This window comes from Desmodus rotundus, chromosome 4 (assembly GCF_022682495.2).
Source record: "Desmodus rotundus isolate HL8 chromosome 4, HLdesRot8A.1, whole genome shotgun sequence".
Classification (NCBI taxonomy): domain Eukaryota; kingdom Metazoa; phylum Chordata; class Mammalia; order Chiroptera; family Phyllostomidae; genus Desmodus; species Desmodus rotundus.
Window position 1 is genome coordinate 56,195,186 of NC_071390.1, and position 19,478 is coordinate 56,214,663.

Consider the following 19,478-nt stretch of genomic DNA (forward strand, 5'->3'; position numbering starts at 1 on the left):
GGTAGCCCGCCTGGTCCTCCCACCCTCGTCCCTCCGTGCGCCCGGACGGCGGGCCCGGAGAGGATCGATCAGGGGAGGGGGCCTCACCCCAGGCCTGGCCGGGAGGTGGGGGCGCAGCGCTCCTTAGCTTTTCTAGTCCGCGAGGCCCAGGCGCCGCCGGCAATGAGGGACGTGGATTTAGGGGCCTCGCGGGACGCCGCCGGAACCCCTAACCCCATCGGCCAGGCACACAGCCAACCCTTAAACAATTGGAGACCTCTCAAACAAAAAACCCTGACCCCATCCAGGGCCTCTTAATCTGAAAACTCCAAAGGAAAACTTGGAGACAACTGAGGGTGAATGGACTCCCCTAAACTTGGACATCTCCAAATTAAGACCTCCCCAGAATCTGTGAGAGTTCCCCACCTCCAAGGAGCTCTTATTATACAGAGACGTTCCCAATATAATCTGAATTTTGGTTAATTAGGACTTTTCTCCGCACCCCCATTTGAGATGGGTTTGTCCCCAGTATCTAAAGGATGTTGGGAAGAGGAGGGGATGTGTGCCGGAAGCGGAAGAAAGTGGTGGGCGTCTACTGTAGAGCACTAATCTTTTGGGCAACTGAAATGCCCTCCCTGCTAGATAGAGGTCACCCCTAGCGGGAAGAGGCCAATCAATGGACTAGAGAAATAGAAACCTTGCTTCTGTGATGCCCCAATGAAGATCTAAGGTCCTGCCCCAAGAATGTCTTCTGACTTCCATCAGTCCTTTGCGAACACATACCACTTACCTTCAGAGAGAACAAGGTTCTTAAAAGCCGGAATCCCAACTGATTGCGCTCAGTAACCCCATTACACTAGTGCAGAGTGGGATCCCAGGGCCATTGCAAATGTATGTCTGTGTTGTAATGGGTGAATCTCACTTACCAACACTGGGAGCCAGGCAAGCTTTTCCTACTGTCACTCCCACTCCCATCGCTCTTCTTCCAACCAAAGCGAAATTCTCCTTCAGATACTCTTTTTCAAAGGGGAGGAGTTGCTTTTATTTAATGGAAACAAACTCTATATTGTGGTTAAAACAAGAGTACCAGAATTTGCACTTCAGTTTTGGGTTTCCCTTTGAGTAGATGCACAGCATCAGAGCAAATCCATTACCCTGGCTGAGTCCAGTCTCTCCTCGGGCAAACAGGGTGTAGAGAGTGTGTTCAACCAGGGGTTATTAGCCTTGGGTTCATGAATAAGCCTGAGGGTCAGTGAAGCTTTTGAAATTATCTGAACTTTTCTGTGGATATTTATGTATATTTTTAGGACAGAGGTCCATAGCTTTGATTGAAGTCTCTAAGGCTTCCCTGACCCCAAATAGATACCAATGGCAAAACAAAAATATTTTAAGCTGCCTCCCTGCTTAGAGAGTCTGGGCTTCTATGGCCGAGCAAGGTTCTAGGAGAGGGGAAGGACTCTTGCACAGTGCCTGGGGTCCAGACAAGCTCCCTAGCTCCCCGGCCCCCTCCTGCCCCTGAGAAGTGGTTCCCCCTTCTGGCCAACACTTCCCTTACAGCAACTGCAGAGCCTAAATCATCCACAAAGGCATCCACCCTTTAAGAAACACCTGGACTTCTGTTCTTAGCTGTATTAACTAGAAATCTAGGGGGTGGGAGGAAGGAGAAAAGGTGGGGATGGGGGGGAGAAATGGAGACTAATTTGGTTTATGCTTAGAACCAACAGTAAGTCTCCATTCAAAAGCAAAGGGTACAGGAGACAGAAGTAGGCAGGAGGAAGGCACTGTCTCCCAGTAACCCCTAAAAGGAAGGTGGGGAGCATGTGTGTTTTGTCCCTGGAAGCCTTCCCAGGAAGCAAGCAGTGAGGAAGTCCATTTGCTAAGAGTACTTTCTCCCAGGGGCTGTGCTGTGATGGACACTACTTTCAACAAACCCTTTATTGGAAACTCTGGGGTTTTATGCAAAACATAAATTCTGGAAGAAATAGTTTACTTTAGAAATATATTCAACTTTAAAGTTCCTTGAACCAGTGATTTTGGTATGACTTTGCATTCCTGTAGCATTTATACCCTTCAGGGCACCTTGCTGCACACTATATCCTTTGTGCCCGGCTCTGGGTTGAATTGTGCTCCCCACTCCCCTGCTCAAAAAAAAAAGATATATTCAAATCCTAACTCCTAGTACCTGTGAATTTGACCTTATTTGGAAATAAAACCTTTGCAGATGTAATCAAGTTAAAATGAGGTCATAGATTATGGTAGGCCTTAATCCAATGACTGGTGTTCTTATAAGAGGGGAATTTGGACTCTGGTGCACACACACAAAGGAGAACACCGCATGAAAATGGAGGCTTAGGTTGGAGAGATGTGTCTCCAAACTAAGGACCACCAGGGAATGCTGGTAACCACAAGAAGCTAGGAGAGAGGCTGGGAACCGATTATCCCTCAGAGCCTGCAGAAGGAGCCAACCCTGTGACATATGGGTTTTGGACTTTTGGCCTCCAGAACTGTGAGAAGCACATTTCTGCTGATTTAAGCCCCCTCAGTTCATGGTAACTGGTTATGGCAGTCCCGGAAAATTAATACAATCTCATCACAGTGGAGTGGATAGAAAGGACAAAAATGGGCATCCCATGTTACAAGCCACCCTGTCACATTACTCTTTTACTGTCAGAATTTCTCTATAGATTTACCCACCTCTCCTGCTTTCTTCTGGTCTTAGCAAAAGAGGGTCTCTCCTCCTTGAGAACAGCCTTCCCATGCTCTGGATATACTCCCTGCACACTACACACACACACACACACACGCACGTGAGCACACATACACGGTCTCCTTCCCCTCGGGCTCATGCCTCCCTCCCCTTTCTTAGCAAACAGGCTCAAAGCCCCCCTTCCCTCTCCACCGCCTGACATGGGGACCTCTACATGTTCATAGAGCTCTCACTCCTAAGTTGGAGTTTTACAGTCCAGCTTCTGAAAACAGCTCTGCAAAGAAAACTGCTCCCTTCACATTAATCCCTTGCTGCCACCATAAGGCCTCTCCTTCACACCTCCTCCAGCCTCAGTTCTGCTCTGTGTCACCCCACTCTGAGAAGATCTTTTTTCTCCCTCCAACCCCTCCTTCCCCACCGGCTCCTTTCTCCCCACAGTCGACTCTTCGTTTCTCTTCTCTCTCCATATCATAATGGGAAATCACTTTGGAGCTGGACAGATAGGAGCTCAGACCCCAATGCTAAGACTAACTGGCTACGTATCCCTAGGCTAGTTACTGAACTTTCCTGGGCCTCTATTCTTGCATCTCTAAATGGGGAGTGGCGGGTCACTAGGAGAATCTAATGCCAGGACTTACACAAAGCCCTAGCACAAGCCTGGTCTCTGGCAGAAATATAGTATAGACCCCCAAATGTAGTGCTGGAGCCGGCAACTTCTGCAGTCAGAATGCCTGATTTAAATGCTAGCTTTGCAACCTATTATCTGGGTAATGTTGGTTAAACCTACCTGTGCCTCAGTTTCCTCACCTGTAAAATGTGGGTATCGATGATGGTATCAAAGTGGTTAATGCTCAGTGGTAGGTGTTACTCTCTTGTAGCTTCCACTCACATCCATCTGAGAGGAAAAACTGTCCACAGCCTGTAGCAACAGGTTTTGAGCAGAGGTTTCCAGGTTCCTGAATGAAAGATTTATGTTTTGCTTGTGTTTAGATGGTGAGCAAGGGCCCCTTCTACCTTGCTGTCTGCTGTATTCTCCTAGCAGGCACTTGGTATGTATTAGGTGCTCAATAGATATTTTGTAATTAATAAGCGAACGTGTGAATGAATGAACTAAAGAATGTTGCATTGAGGCCCCTTTTCAAAAACATATCCACTGTAAGTGGAAAGATGGGGAAGGACGACACCTACAAAAGGAGTGGCATCATAAGCAAAGGCAGAGGTTCACACACTCTCTCCAGTGCCCCAGGATATTTGGTGCAGGTTGGGAGCTCAGTGCCACACCCATACTCTGCCCACTGCAAAGCCCCTGCCTCCTGGGGCCTAAGCACAAGACCCCTACCCTCTTCTGCCTTGCCCCGCCTATAAACATGGTACATCAGACCTTACTAAAGATGCCCCTGGCCAGAAATCCATGCCAAGCTGAAGGCACCGAAGCAAATGTAGTCCTAGGGCACAGCCCCTTCCAGGTTTCTACAAGCATAGTCCTGCCTGGAAGGGTTAACCCTTTGATTCAGAGCCCTTTCTCCACATCTCAACTTAGATGTTACCTGCTTTAGGAAGCCAGGCATGCCTTACCAACCTCCACTCTAAAGGTCTAGATGTCTCTGCTCCTTGCTCTCAATGTGGCTTTTTACCTCCCCTTTATTAACATTATTCAGTGCGTATTGTTAAAATAGTTTACTTCTTTGTAACCTGTAGTAGACAGAATGCCCCCCAAAGATGTCCATACCCTAGTCCCCATAATCTGTGAGTATGAAATATGTTAAATTACATGGCTAAAGGGACTGTGCATATGTGATGAAAGTTACAGGCTGAAATAGGGAGTATCCCGGATTATCCAGGTGGACCCAATATAATCACATGAGCCCTTAAAAGCAGACAATTTCTCAGGCTGGACGCAGTACCAGGGGAAGTCAGGGAGAAGGATTTGACTTGCCATTGCTGGCTCTGAGAGGTAGGCATTCCTCTCACTCCTGGCATGAGACATGCAAGGACCAGAGAGAGGCTCTAGGAACGAAGGGCCTCAGTCCTACAACATCAAGGAACTGGATTCTGTCAACAGTGTAACAAGCCTGGAAGTGGAGACCAACTGGCCCTCCAGTTAGAGGCTAGCTGGCCAACACCTTGATCTTAGCCTTGTGAGACCCTGAGCAGGGAAACCAGTCCAGCCAAACTGTACCTCTGACCCACAGAGCTGTGAGATACTAGCTCTCATCTAAATGTAGATAGTTTTAAAGCTCTAAGTTTATGGAAATTCGGTTATGGCTGCAATAAAAGACTAACAATCCCCAAAGACTATGAGCTCTGCAGGGACAGGAGCAGTATAAACTGGTCCACTGTCGAACCCCGAGTACCTACCACAGTGTCTGCCATTTAGCAGGCACTCCAGAAACCCCGTTGGGTGAAGGAACGGAGAGCTCTTCTTCCACCAGGATTGCTTTGGGGCTAATTACTTAAGGCATCTTTGAAAAACAGAATCCAGTTTTCCACCAGCAACTGGAGGAAACGTTTTCAAATGAAGATACCTAAGAAACTGGGCCTTCTCTGTAGGCTGAGTGAACTGGGGCCCCAAGGGCCTCTGATCCTGGATGTTATGTTCTAATGGATAAGCAACAGTTGTTCCCTGGAGAAACGGGTCCCAATGCTCTGCCCCACGTGCGCAGTTCCTTTGACAGTAAACAAGACATTCCGCAAGAGTCTGTGCACGTGAGAGCATGTGTGTGCACCACGACAGAAGTGTGAGGGCATCGTAGGCAGCAGTGGGACTGTCTCAGTGTCAGTGTGGGTGTCTGTGAGTACACATTGGGAGTGCGTGAGTGAAGAAGCGGTCATTTCTGGAATGGTTTTCCATCCCACCCTGGAAATTGCAGGTGGCCCAACATCCAAGGTGTGACATTTGAAAGGATTTCCTTTTTTATCCATTCATCTCCCGATGTGCACTTGAGCTGCTTCCAAATCTTGGTTGTAGTAAATAACGCTGCAATGAACAGGAGGGTGCATATATTGTTTTCAATTAGTGTTTCGGTTTTTTTCAGATATATTCCCCGAAGTGGAATCGCTGGGTCATAAGGCAGTTCCATGTTTAGTTTTTTGTGAAAACTCCATACTGTTTTCCACAGTGGCTGCACCAGTCTGCATTCCCACCAATAATGTACCAGGGTTCCCTTTTCTCCACATCCTCACTAGCACCTGCTGTTTGTTGATTTAAGAGTTGCTGTACATTTACACAATGGGATATTACTGGTACATAAAAGAAAAAGAGAGAGAGAAAGGGGGCAGGGAAGGTGGAAGAGGGCAAAAGGGGGATAAATTGGGACATGAGGATGGAAAGAGAGTTTGCTTTGGGTGATGGACACATGATGCAGGGTGCAGTTGATATTTTGTTGACTTGTACACTTGAAACCTGTATGGTTTTTTTTAACCAATGTCACCCCAATAAATTCAATTTTTAAAAAGTTAAAATAAAATTTTAAAAAAAGGATGTCCTTGAAGAATTCCTTAAAACAATGAACTGTCCCAGGATACTGAAGATGAAGTTCTGTTTATGAAAATGCCATGTTTCACACAACTTTTTAGAAATGCTATGCCAGTGAATGAACTATGCCTGTTTAGAAAAAAAATTAGTTTACACTTGGCTATTGGTAGCTTCTCAAATCATGAAGATATTTTTCTTCCGGACTACTTTTGTTCTTAGTTCAGGAATAGCCCAGAGGCAAATGCCCTAATACTTTAAAACAGAAAATCTGAAAGAGGTTCATATCTAGTAATGAATCTTGCCCATAGGACCAGGATAGGGCAGAATTCTGAGATCAGAGATTCAAAGCATTTGACAACCTTACAGAGGATTAATTAATGATTAATAATAATTAACAGCTGTTTATTGAGTGGACTAGGTACCAGGCTAGGCCCTGAGGCTACTCACCTCCTTCTACAAATGAAGAGCCAGGAAGCTGCCTGCCCAAAGCCACACAGTCAATTACTGTCAGAACTTGGGCAAGGATTTATGTTCGTCACCTAAACTCATTGCTCTTTGTACTCCAACCCATGCCCTCTGCTGGAGTCCTCAACTTCAGTTCTCTGTCCTTTCAGAATGCTACTCAAACTGTCTGTAGCAACTGCAAGGCTTATGCCCCAGTTCCTCACCCTTTACCCCTCCCTCCCATTAAAACCCTCCTAAGGTGTGTCTCTTCTACAGAAACCAGCTTGAAGTCACATTTGGAAAGTATCTGAAACTAATTGATAACTTCCTGGTTACTTCTGCCAAAGGATTGGTATTTTGACAACAATGATGCTGAACCTCAGGTCTGAGCAGCTGCCCGGGTGAACCCCACTGAGTGAGGACTGACTGGCATAGCCTTCATCCATGCTCCATCCATTCTTCAGAACACTGCTACTCCCTCACGTCCTCAAGAGTCTTCACTAGCTCCCCATTGCCTACAGGACAACATGCAGCACCTTAGACAGACATCCAAAGCCTGCTGTCTTCTAACTTTATCTTCTCACCTCCTCCAGTGTTCCAGTGACCTACCCACTCTGTCCTCCCCTTGGGAGCCACTCCTTCTGGCTCCTCTTTACCTGCACAACCCCTTTCATTCTTTAGGGCCAGGAAACCCTCCTGCTCACTTTGCCTGTCCCTCCCCAGAACTCCAGATGTGCTTACCCCTTGAATCACTCTCCCCCATTGCTTTTATCTGTTTCTTCACATTGTTCATGAGTTTCCCTGGCATGTATTTTACCACCCAAACACACTGGGGGCAGTAACCTAGCACCGTTATTTTTCTCAGATCTCTCACAACATGGCCTAGGATAGCAAAGACCTAGAGTAGGTACTTCAGAAAAACTTGAAGATTGAAAGAACCAAAGCAAGGGAAAGTGGGGCAATACAGAGCTAGCAGTCTTTAGATCTCCGTTCAAAGGTCTCTTTTTCAGAAGCCCACCTATCCTGGCGTCTCCTCCAATTATCAGAATTGTGGTTCTGTTCCCTTTGAGCAGTAATTTTTCACCCTGGCACTCATCACATTTTGCATTATTTTTTATGGGACTCTGTGTTTAGTGACTATCTCCCACTGACTGGAGCTCCACTGAACACCTATCCAGTTCACCTCTGTATCCCCAGCATCTAAACTGATGAATGATATTCTCAAAACTATTTGTTGAAAGAACAAATTAGAGAAGGAGAGGAGGTTATTTGCTTCTGGTGCCTATAATTGCACTCAGGAACTCCCTAAGGGGGAACTTCTACCTCTGTAGTCTAGACCAAACCCGAGTCTGGAAGGACCAGTATCTGTGGGGTTACTACAATGCCAGCCACAGAGCAAATTGACAGTTCCCTTTTCCTGAGTATTAAGTACATGCCAGACACTGTACTGAATGTTTCCCCCGCAGCTCCCAGGTATTGTCCACCACACGCAAGGTAGATCAGCTCCGTTTGACAGATGAGGGACCTAAGGCTCAATATTCCTATTCCTCCAAGCCCTACTAGCTGTATGTGTCTCCTGTCTTGCAGGGGAGAAAATCTCTAGTGCAGGGAGTAGCCGAGAAGACTTAGGAATGTTTTCAAAAATGCATCAAAACTACCCCTGCCTTCAAAGGAATGAAATCCAGCTGCCGGAGAATAAGCCAGAAATCAATAGCGATCCTGTTTTTGCAGACAGATGTAAAGTAGATGCCAATGAACCCATGGGCCTGGTCAGACTCCTGGAGGTGTAAGAATGCCCTGAAGCCAAAACCAGCATGTTAGAAGGTACAGTGCAGCTTGGGAACTCTGGCTTGGGTAAATCAGAAATCCACCTGGACCCCAACCCTTCCAGGGCATTCAAAGTCATTTAACACATTCTCTCAATTGTCTCTCCCCTCCACGGAGTGGTGATAACAATGCCTCATGTCCATATGGAGGCTCAGAGAAGCAGCAGGCTCAGGCCCTCGAAGATGGCAAGGGATGGAATCAGAATTAGCATCAACGGCCTTAGGAGCAACTCCCCCAGGGGTCGGCATGGCACTCCCTCTAACCAAGTCACCTTTGTGCAGAATCAGCAGCTGGAGAAACAGATGCTATAAAACACTGGCCTCCAGTTTCCAGCTGAACCATCAGCTTTCCTGGGTTGTTCCTTGGTGGGAAAGCCCCGCCATGGGAGGCCTCATTTAGGCAAGTATGGTCCTATGAGGTGTTCTTGCATCAGGCTATACCAGAGGTTGCTGCTTGAGTGTAAGGCATGAAGACCTCTGAAAGACTGAATATACAAATGGACAATGGCCAGACCATATATAAAAAGTAGAACTCTGACCCACAATTTGAAACAACTGGTTCAGAGTGCCAGCCCACCATCTATAGCAACCAGTACAGGAAACCAAAAATCAACTCCAGTAGAAATTGGCCCAAACAGCCAGGACATACTAACTGACAGCTTCCCTAATTTCTGCATCCACTTGCAGCTTAGGACCAACTGGAGAAAGCCAAAAATGCTCCCCTAATCAATCACATAGAATGTTCATTAGTTAATCCACCTTCCGCTTCCCCCGCCAATAGCCTCCAATCAGAGCACACAAAGTCCTCCCTTTTCCCACCACTCCACTACCCGCCAAAAGCAAGTGATAGCAGCTGCCCCCTTTGCTAGAGCAAAGTCTGAATAGAAAGCCTTCCTTGTTCTCATTTGGGTGATCTTCATTTATTTCCACACATCCTAATTGTCTAATTGCTTTGTGACTCAGTTTTCTTACCTGTAAAATGGGATAATAATTCTGGGCAAAAATCTTTGGGGAGGAAACCGCCTCGGATGGTGGGGGAGCCTCCTGATACTACCCCTATCCCTGGGTCACCTCTGATCTCAATGCAGCTGTCACATAACTTACTTCCCTTTTGTTCTTAGCACACCTGGGTATATCCACAAGTTCAGTTCCTTTCATTGCTCTCAAGACAGGAACCTGAAGCCCAGGAAGGAAAAGTGCCTGTGGAGGCCTCCAAGAAACCAGTCTGAGTCTCCAGTTTCTCCCCACTTACTCTCAGACTCCAGAAGCCAGTACATGAGCCTTTTCAGGAACTCTACAGGTATCACCATATACCTATGGTGAAACTGAAGCAGGCTAAAGAGAGCAACGAAAAGGCCAGCTGTGGCCCGTACACAGAGGGAGGGGACTCTTCCTGTGCAGGGACTCTTCCTCCTTGGTGTCAGGGCACCCCACCCAGCCTCTCTAACCCTCTTTTATTCAGGGAGGCTGCCTGCCTCCAGAGAAGTAAGTCCCTTCTCCTTTCCTGAGGTCAGCTTCACCCAAAGCTGGCCCCACCGTCTCACGAAGACACAAGCAAGAACACAAGAGTGAGTAGTTGCCATCCTTTTAAGCACCATGCCATGCACTATTTTATTTTAACAGCTTCACATGTATCAATTCTTAATCCTCAGAGCAATCCTCCAAAGTACATACCATTATTAGCATATCCACTTCAAAAATGAGGAAGTCACAGAGAAGTCAAATAATGTGCCCAAGGTCACACAGTGAGCAAGAAGAATAGTGATGAAAAGCCGTGTCCAGAGATGAACTCTTCACTGCCTCACTGTACCACCTCTAAATGTTTTCAAATTAACACAAATACCAATGGAAGTGTTTTTGGGGGGTATTTCAATGTTGGGAGCAAGATTTATTGACATCTCAGAAAAATGGTGGGTTCTACCCTATTCATCCTTAGTGCATTTTTGTTCCACAAATATTCGCTAAGCCCTGAGAGCAGTCCAAGAGGGCAGAAATGAAAGCCTTCTCCACCTCAGATCAAGCACTTTTCTGAAAATGAAGATGCCACCCTACTAATCCTCCCACCAGTGACTTCAGGGCCTCCCAAATGGTGAAATGTGTCTCACATTCAGAAGAAAGCAGGATGTACATATCACTAGACAATACATGTGACACCAGAGGGGGGAGTGAATTTGACATTCAGACTCTTGGTCCCAGCCCAGGCCTACAAGGTCAGGCCCTCCAGGGCCAAGGCTGGAGAATCTGTACCCAGAATAATCTAATCAATAGTCTGGGAAACAGTGGACTCCAAACTGGAACTCTACAAAGTCCCTTTCTAGGGACAGTAAATACAGCCTGTATTTTAAGCTTGGAGAACTTCACACTGACTTGCATAGGGGCTTGAACCAACAATCCCCAGTGCAATGCTAGGGGGAGAGGGAACAGAGCAGCAGGAAGGTCCCTCTGGGCCCCCAAGCAGATAGTTCTTTAACCTCTGCTGCTGCCACCTCTATTAGAATCTAGGCCTGAAGGCACGGGGCCAAGTGAGGCCAGTTGGTGGAGACTCGTCTGTGCCCCACTAGACTCTGAGCTGCAGGAGGAAAAAGGCCAGGTTTGTTCATTTTTATTGGTTAACTCCCTCCTGTAACCCCCTCCCTCCTTCTGACACTTTGGGACTTTCAGTAACTGTCAGCTGAACGAATAAATTAATGACAGAGGGAGACAGATGTGTTAACAGCTAACAGTAATTCAAGCAGAATGGAGTAAGTGCTAAATGGTGGCGGAATGAGTCATTATTGCTGACAGGGAAGGAAGAGGGAAGAGGCATTCATCCTCTCTCCCCTGCACTGTCAAAACAGACTCTTAACTCTTCCTCCCTTCCTGTCCCCCGCATGTTAAGAAGAAAGCAGAATGTGCATGTGTAGAGTTTAAAGAATAATTCCAAGACAAACTCCCATCCAGTCACCCCCTTTTTGACCCTCAGGGCTGGAAATAGATCTGTGCCAGAACCCCAGAAGCCCCCTGAATTCTCCTCTGTGACAGCTTATCACCCCTCACGTCCCCTCCTCCAACCTCTGTCCTGAGTCTGGTGTGAACATTTTCTTGTCTTTTTTTATAGACTGGCCATGAAAGTATGTATCAGTAGATAACACATTGTCTAGAGTTGCCTGGTTTTGAATTTTCTATGACTGCACAGTATCTTCTGTGGCTTGCTTCTTTTGTGCAATGTGATTTTTTTGGAGTGTTGCCCATGTAGATGCTCATTGCTGTTCATTCAATTCTATTATGAAAATGCCCCCTGATTTACATAGCTGTTCGCCTGTTGATGGTTATTGGAATTGTGTCCAGCCTTTGGTGATTACTGACAATGCCGCTGTATGTGACTCCTAAAACATGGCATAGGCCTGCTACCCAGGTTGTTACAGTGCTCCTAGGTATAGGTTCTTTCCATCTTGTGCCGCTCTCCTTTGCACATGCTTGAGCTGCTTAAACTCCCATAAGGCTGCTTCAGCTCCAGCCATCACATCTATGTTTCAGCTAACAAAAAAGAGAAAAAATGAAAGTTTCATCACTTTTTGGAATGTACTTTCAGAAAATTACACAAGACACTTCCTCCCTTATCCCAGTGGCCAGACTTTATCTTATGGACACAACCAACTGCATGTGATCGGAAATGTAGTCTTCATTCTTGGTGCCCTCATGCTCACCTGAAAGCTGGGAGTTTTATCATTTAAAAAACAGAAAATGGATTCGCAGGACGATGAACACTGTCTGTCCTAGATGGCCTTGCTCAGAAGAGAATTTCCAAGCAGTTCTGCCTAATACTCTCACCACACGAACACACACGCACGTGCACATCCCATGACACAAAATGTTGGTGAGTAAAATACATAGTTAACAAGCCATATCCTTAAACATTGCAAGCTAAACTGTCTGTTCACCTAGGAAACTGTGGTGCCCACTGGCCAATGTTAAAGGAAGTTTTATTCCCCAGTTATAGTCTCGGCATCCTCCTCCCTGAGTTCTCTACTGATTTTTTTAAGTCTAGGGCTCCCTGCCCCCGCCTCAGCCTCTCCTAAGGAACTGGTAGTTAAAGTCCCTTTGGAACATACACGTCGTGCTGAAACCAGATGGGGTGTCTTAGAAGCCCACCCATCCAGTCCAGGTAAATATAGAGTAAATATATAAACTTAACTTCAAACAAGTCCACTTCTAACATTCCAATAATTCTCTGCCTCAAAAGGTTCCTAGCTGCTAGAAAAATATAACCAGGGCTCTTTCAAGGCCCTTTGTAACCTGACTCCACCCATCTTTTTAACGATGAGTGCTATCCAACACAGACCAAAATACAATGGTAACAATGATGATGATGGTGCCGTGACCAGTGTGGCTCAGTTGGTTGGGCATCATCCCACAAAGCTGCTTCAATTCCTGGTCAGAGCACATGCCCGGGTTGTGGGTTCAATCCCTGGTTGGGGCATGTACAAGAGGCAACTGATGTTTCTCACATTGATGTTTCTCTCCCTCCTTCTCTCCCATCCTTCCCCTCTCTCTATGAGTAAAGAAGTAAAATCTTTTACAAAATAATAATGATGATGGTGATAATAATAACAACCATACTGGAAGTTACCATTAAATTAGTCTATATTATATGCCATTTCCTGTCTTAGGCTATTGACATACATTTCTTTCATTTAATCCTCACTGGACCCTTACAATATTGGCGTTTTTGCCATTTTACAGATGAGGAAACTGAGGCTCCAAGCGATCAGGGAATTTCCCCAAAGTCCTAAAACTGCTCTGATATTGGAATTCTCTGATATGGTTAAATCCTGCTCACCTTCAAGAGTGCAGCTCAAATGTCCTTTCCTCCACAACCCACCCCCTGACCCCTAAGCCAAATGCAATGCTTCCTCCTCTGTGCTCTCCTGTACCATGCTCATTCTGTTTATAGCACTTTCCAACAAGTATTCAACAATGTATTACTGGACACCTATTATGTACCATGTGTTAAGGTGTGTGGCTGTGTTCCTGTCTTCCTGCCCAGCTAGACCTGGGTATGTTGGTGGACGGCTTGGAGTCTCTCTGTGAAATATGTACGTATATTATTTTAATTGTTCCGAAACACTGATAACATAAAATTTACCATTATAACCATTTTTGTATATAGTTCAATAGTGTTAAGTATATTCACATTGTTGTTCAACCAGCCTCCAGCACTCTTTCATTTTGCAAACCTGAAACTACACCCATTAAAGAACAACTTCTTCCCCCTTCTCCCAGCCCCTGGCAACCACTCTTCTTTCTGTCTCTATGAGTTTGACTGCTCCAGGCACATCATATAAGTGGAATCATACAGTATTTGTCTTTTTTGTGACTGTCTTATCTCATATATTCCTCAAGGTTCACCCATGTTACAGCATGTGGCAGGGTTCTCTTCCTTTTTAAGACTGAATAATATTTCATTGTATGTACAGACCACATTTTACTTATCCATTCATCGGTCAGTGGACCCACTGAGTCGTTTCTGCCTCTTGGCTGTTGTAATAATGCTGCTATGAACATGGGTGTGCAAATACCTCCTCAAGACCCTGCTTTCAGTTCTTTTGGGTATATGACCAGAAGCATATGGGCATATGCTGGATCTATGGTAATTTTATCTGTAGTAAACCTCATACTGTTTTCCACAGGGGCCGCACCATTTTACATTCCCACAAACAGTGCATGAGGGTTCCCATGTCTCCATATCCTCACCAACACTTGTTGTCTTCTGTTTATTTTTTATTTTTGTTTTTACAGTAGCCATTCTAATGAATGTGTGGTGTTTTACTTTTTTAAAATTCTTGCTAAATAAGCCCAGACTCCGCCATACCAGAATGCTTATGAAGTGAATGAATGAATGGATGAATGAATAAATTTGACTACAAGTGGATGACATAGTTTTTGTTTCAAGGATATGGCCTATGAAGAAATAGTCTCCACTAGGTCCGTGTCTTGACCAGGGTCAAGACCCTGAACTTGAACTGCAAAACCACAAACTCTGCACATGATGGAAGCTTTCCTCTGAGCCCCAAGGTGTTTGTTCCTGCCTGCCAGGACCCAAAGGCCCAGCTTCAGTCCTCTTAGTCAGTAGATCCTAGGGGTTGGAGCCAGGGGCCGGGGGTGGGGGGGTGCGGATGGGTGGTAGGCAGCTCCTCTCTAGAGTCATCTCGCCAGTCTGGTTCCATCTTGGGCAAGGCAAACAAATCCAGGAAAAAGAAACCTTCTGACTTGCAAAATCCAAAGTCCCTAAGCCTCCCCAGCCCACCAGGGATGCTCTGGGGGCTGAGGAGGGGAAAGTAGCCCAGCCAGCTACCCATCGCACCCCAGTGCTCAGTGGTACAGAGCTAGTGGTATTTCAGCAACAACACTCGCAGGCTGACTTGAAAGCTGAAAAAAGTGACTGCCACCGCTGCCTGAGAACTCCTCCGGATGCCTGCAGGCCTGTGCTGGGCTGACTCACTTCCTCACCTTAATTCTCCCCTAATACCTTCCCTTTCTGTGCAGCTTTACTGTCTGGCACCACTGTCTGGGTGTGGAATGTCTGGTGAAGCTGAGCAGGTGGGGCGGCTGAGCTGTCTGCCCAGATATTACAGACCTGACCATGACTGGGGATAAAGGATGTGGGGGGTGCAAGTGGGGGCAAAACTAAACCCAGGTTTGTCTGTACCCTAATCCTCTGGGCCAGTTTGATCTCTGCAAGCCTGAGCACAAGTCATCACCTCCAGGCAGGAGTCCTGAGGCCCAGAGCAGGGGCTGGTGGAGGATGGAGCAAAGGACAAGGGTGGGGAGCGGTAGCTGCTTTGGGTTCCAGGCACTTCCATCCCATGCCACCTTCCCCAGAGAAGCTTTCCCCAGCCACCTCTGGGGGGAACAGGACTGCATCCTGAAGGTCAAATTTAAAGGTTATGTTATGTGTGCTGGTCTTTCTACTAGCCTGTGACTGCCTATCTGTGGAAGTACCACTATTCCTCTTGCCTGTACTCTTTCCTTCCCTGTCTACAGCTAAACCTTTCTTTTAGGATACTGAATTCTGCATCTCTAGCTCCTTAGCATTGCGTCCTGTATCTCTGCCCACCTCAGCTTATACATGCTAAGATAGAAATCAGGACAAGGTTTTAATTTTTATAAAAGTTATTCATTCATATAGCTGAGATCAAATCGTGTTATAAGATTTAAGAAAAAGAGCCCTGGCTGGTGTGGGTCAGTGGATTAAATGCAGGCCTGCAAACCAAAAGGTCACCGGTTCACTTCTCAGTCAGGGCACATGCCTGGGTTACAGGCCGGGTCCCCAGTAAGAGGCATGCAAGAGGCAACCACACATTGATGTTTCTCTCCTTCTCTTTCTCCCTCCCTTCCCCTCTCTCTAAAAATAAATAAATAAAGTCTTTTCAAAAAAAACCTTAAGAAAAAGAGCCCATTCCCTCGTCAGAGATATAGCCCTTCAATCTTTATGACTCATTATTTTGGCATTTATCACAATTTCCTAAAAAATGGAGTTTTATTATTCTTTCATAACTTTTCAGTCTTAGGCTCTACTTATTGTGTTTCCCACCCCAATAACCCACGCACCCTTCCTGGCCCCCGTCCTCCCAATATAGCTGTGCAATAAGAGCAGCAATCAGTGTTTACGTTATTACCACTAGGTAAACACTACCTGGTGTGTGTTTACACAGTAAGCCCTGGGATAGCCTATGATTACTTCTCTTTCCATGCTCCAGTTTTGATTTGCCCTGAAGTGAATACTTATCCTCCCTACCCCATTCACTCAGCTTTCTTTGTACTCAATGCTAAACCCTTCCAGTTATTGAAATCTCCCCTGAATATATTCAGATGATATTCTACCAATTTTATTTTCTTGACGACATCTCTCCTGGAGCTTTCTGACCTAATTTGATTTAGGCGTCTGCCCTCCAGGCTTGTTGTGTGGTGTTCAACCTGCAGTATCTCTTCGCTACTATCTCAGGGGTTCTCGGCACCTCTGTCCTGCGTCAGGGTCCTGTTTCTGTTGTCGGTCATGTTCTTGGTTCACTACCTTATTTTGGTGAAGCACATCCTCCTGAGTACGTGCAAAAAAAATTTCTCACCCTGAATGACTGAAAATGTCTCCTTCTACTTTCAAACTTCATTGATAGTTTGGTTGGGTATAAATTTTGAAGTTGGGGATAATTTTCCTTCAGACTTTTGAAAGCGTTGCTTAAGGGTCTTCTAACTTCCAGTACTGTTGAAACATTCAAGCCACTGTAATTTCTGACCTGCTCTCCAAGCCCTTTGAAAACTTTAGACCCTTCTCTTTGTTGTCCTTGTTCTGAATTATAATACTTTGTCTTGATGTATGTCTATTTGTATCCATTCTGTCAAGCACTCAATGGACCATTTTAATCGGTCTTTCAGTTTTGGAAAATTTTCTTCATGTAATTCTTTGATCATTTCCTTCACTCCATTTTTCTTTGTTTTTGTTTGTGTGCTTTTTCCCTGGAACTCTTATTATTTAGAAGGCGGGCCCCCTGGGTTAGTCCTTTACTTTTGTTATCTATTCAATTTTCCCTGTCTGTGTCTTTGCACTACTTTCTGGGAGATTTCCTTAATTTTCTCTTCTAATACTTCTACGGAGATTTTTAAAAATACTTTTAATTTTTAAGAACTCCTTTTGCCTTTTGAATGTTCCCTTATTAAAAAACAATAATATTATGTGCTTTTTGTTTTTAGAGAGGGGGAGGGAGAGAGAAAGAGATGGAGAGAAACAGCAATGCAAGAGAGAAACATTGATTAGTCTCACCTCTTGTACGCACTCCATCTGGGGACTGAACCCCACCAGCTAGGCATGCACCCGGACTGGGAATCAAACTGGTGACCTTTTTCTTTGCAGGACAACACCCAACCAACTGAGCCACACTAGTCAGAGCATAATATTGTGCTCTTGTTTCAGGTTTGAATGACATGTATATAATGTCTATATAAAATATGTCCATATATGTATTATATGTATTTAATCATATTGTGTTTCTAACTTTAGTGATGCATTATATTTTTAAAATTGCTGTAAGGGTAATAAATGATAAATTTTTTGTTTTGTTTTAAATTTTTTTCTTCTTCCTTTACTAAGCCATTTCCTCCAAGTTTTTTTTTTTAATGTCTGACTTTCATGTTAGATATTTTTGTCAGATGTCTGATGATGTTGTTTTTATAAATGAGAGCACTGAAAAGCTGATTGGAAACTCTGAGCACAAAGCTGGACCTTTTTGACTGGCTGAGCCATTTCATTCAGAAACCTATTATTAGCATCCTTAGGTCTTTGATGTGGGGGAGGCAGCCAGTCAGCTCCCCCAAGGCACTCTTCCATCCATTGCCTCAAGTTACCGTGTCATGGGTGCTGAATGCATGAAGTAGGCTAGGGCTCCACACTCCATCTGTAAACGTTTGCTTAATCCCATGCTCTAAGCACAGAGCCCCATTATGGGCTTAGCTAGTGTCCCCAACTCCAGAGAGCCTCTGGTTTACCTTCTCCTGAGAAAAAACTTTCAGCCTTCCACTAATTATCTAGATGGTAGAATAGGGAAGGGCATTTGGGGTGTCTAATTTCTTCCTAAATTTTATAATAATTCTCTTGTTCTCACCCCCCACCTTCAGCCCTAATTCTGATGCCACCAATTTCTGAGCTTTTTGGAGATTTTGTATAGTAAATCTATTTGCTTTTAGCTTCTTCCCCTGCCAACTTAGGATTCAGCTGTCTTGAATCTGCTAAATTAGTTGCCACTCACTTGTTTTCCAGCTTCCGAAGTTGTGTATTGTTGTTGTGTTGTTGACTCCATCCCCACACCCAAGGCATGTCCCCTTTCACATGTGTGCGACCTTCCAGGGGCCTCAGCTGAAAGCCTTTTCCCCTCAGTCTGTCCACTCCGGCTGGTGCCAAAGTCCAGCTCTCCCGAAGTGAGCAGCCTTGGAAACCTGGACTCAGCTGTCCTACTGCAGAGACTGTTCTCTGCTCGATCCCGAGTCTTGCCCCAGACGTGGGTGCTTTAGGACTCAGCCAAACCTCGAGGGGAATTTTTAAACGATCGACTTTATTGATTTTAAATACAATACACTGATCTACTTATAGTAAAATTCAATCATTTTAAGAGTACAATTCGATGACTTTTTAAAAAGATTTTATTTTTAGAGAGGGGAAGGGAGGAAGAGAGGGAACAATGACTTTTGACAGATGCAAACAGGTGTGTAGCCATCACCACAAGCAAAATATAGAACATTTTCATCCCTTCAGAAAGCATCTTTGTGCCCTCATGGGGAATTTTTGTGTAGAATTTTGGCTCCCCTGCATCCCTCTCCCACATGCCCAATTAATGGCTGCCTTAGACACTGTTTTCCAGTTTAGAAAATGTCCTCAGGGTGAATGCTGAGGGAAACTTCATATTAATGACCATAGCCCTGTACTAGCTGGTGTCCCATGTATGCAAAGTGATGTTTAATATGTTTTGTCCAGCTGCTCTAGTTGTTTACATAGGGGTCAGGGCAGCAGAAATGTGATACCAGCCCCCCCATCATGCCTGGAGCCAGAAATTTAAAAACATCTTTTTTGAAATAAAATAAACAAATAAACAAAATAAAACCAACACAGACTTACAGAAACAGAAACCAAAGGGGCGGCTACCAGAAGGGAAGGGGGAGGGGGATGGGAGGAAAAGATGAAGAGGAACCCAGTCAGTGATGCTGTGACAAGTTTGCACAGGGACAGATGATTCCCAGAATCAGTGGGATGATTGCATGCAAGGCATGGAAGTGTCAAATCGCTAGACTGTGCGCCTGAAAACAATGTTGTTGTGTACCGACTATACTTACATTTTAATAAATATGTTTTAACGACACAATTATACTTTTAAAAAATATGCTGGCTAATATGCAGGAGACACCTGCCAAAGTCTCTCATACGGCAATCAGATGGCGAGCCCTCACATTTGGAGCCCTCTGGAACTTGAAGAACATTCAAGATCCAGATAGAATGGACCTACAGCAAGAAAATCAAGGTTAT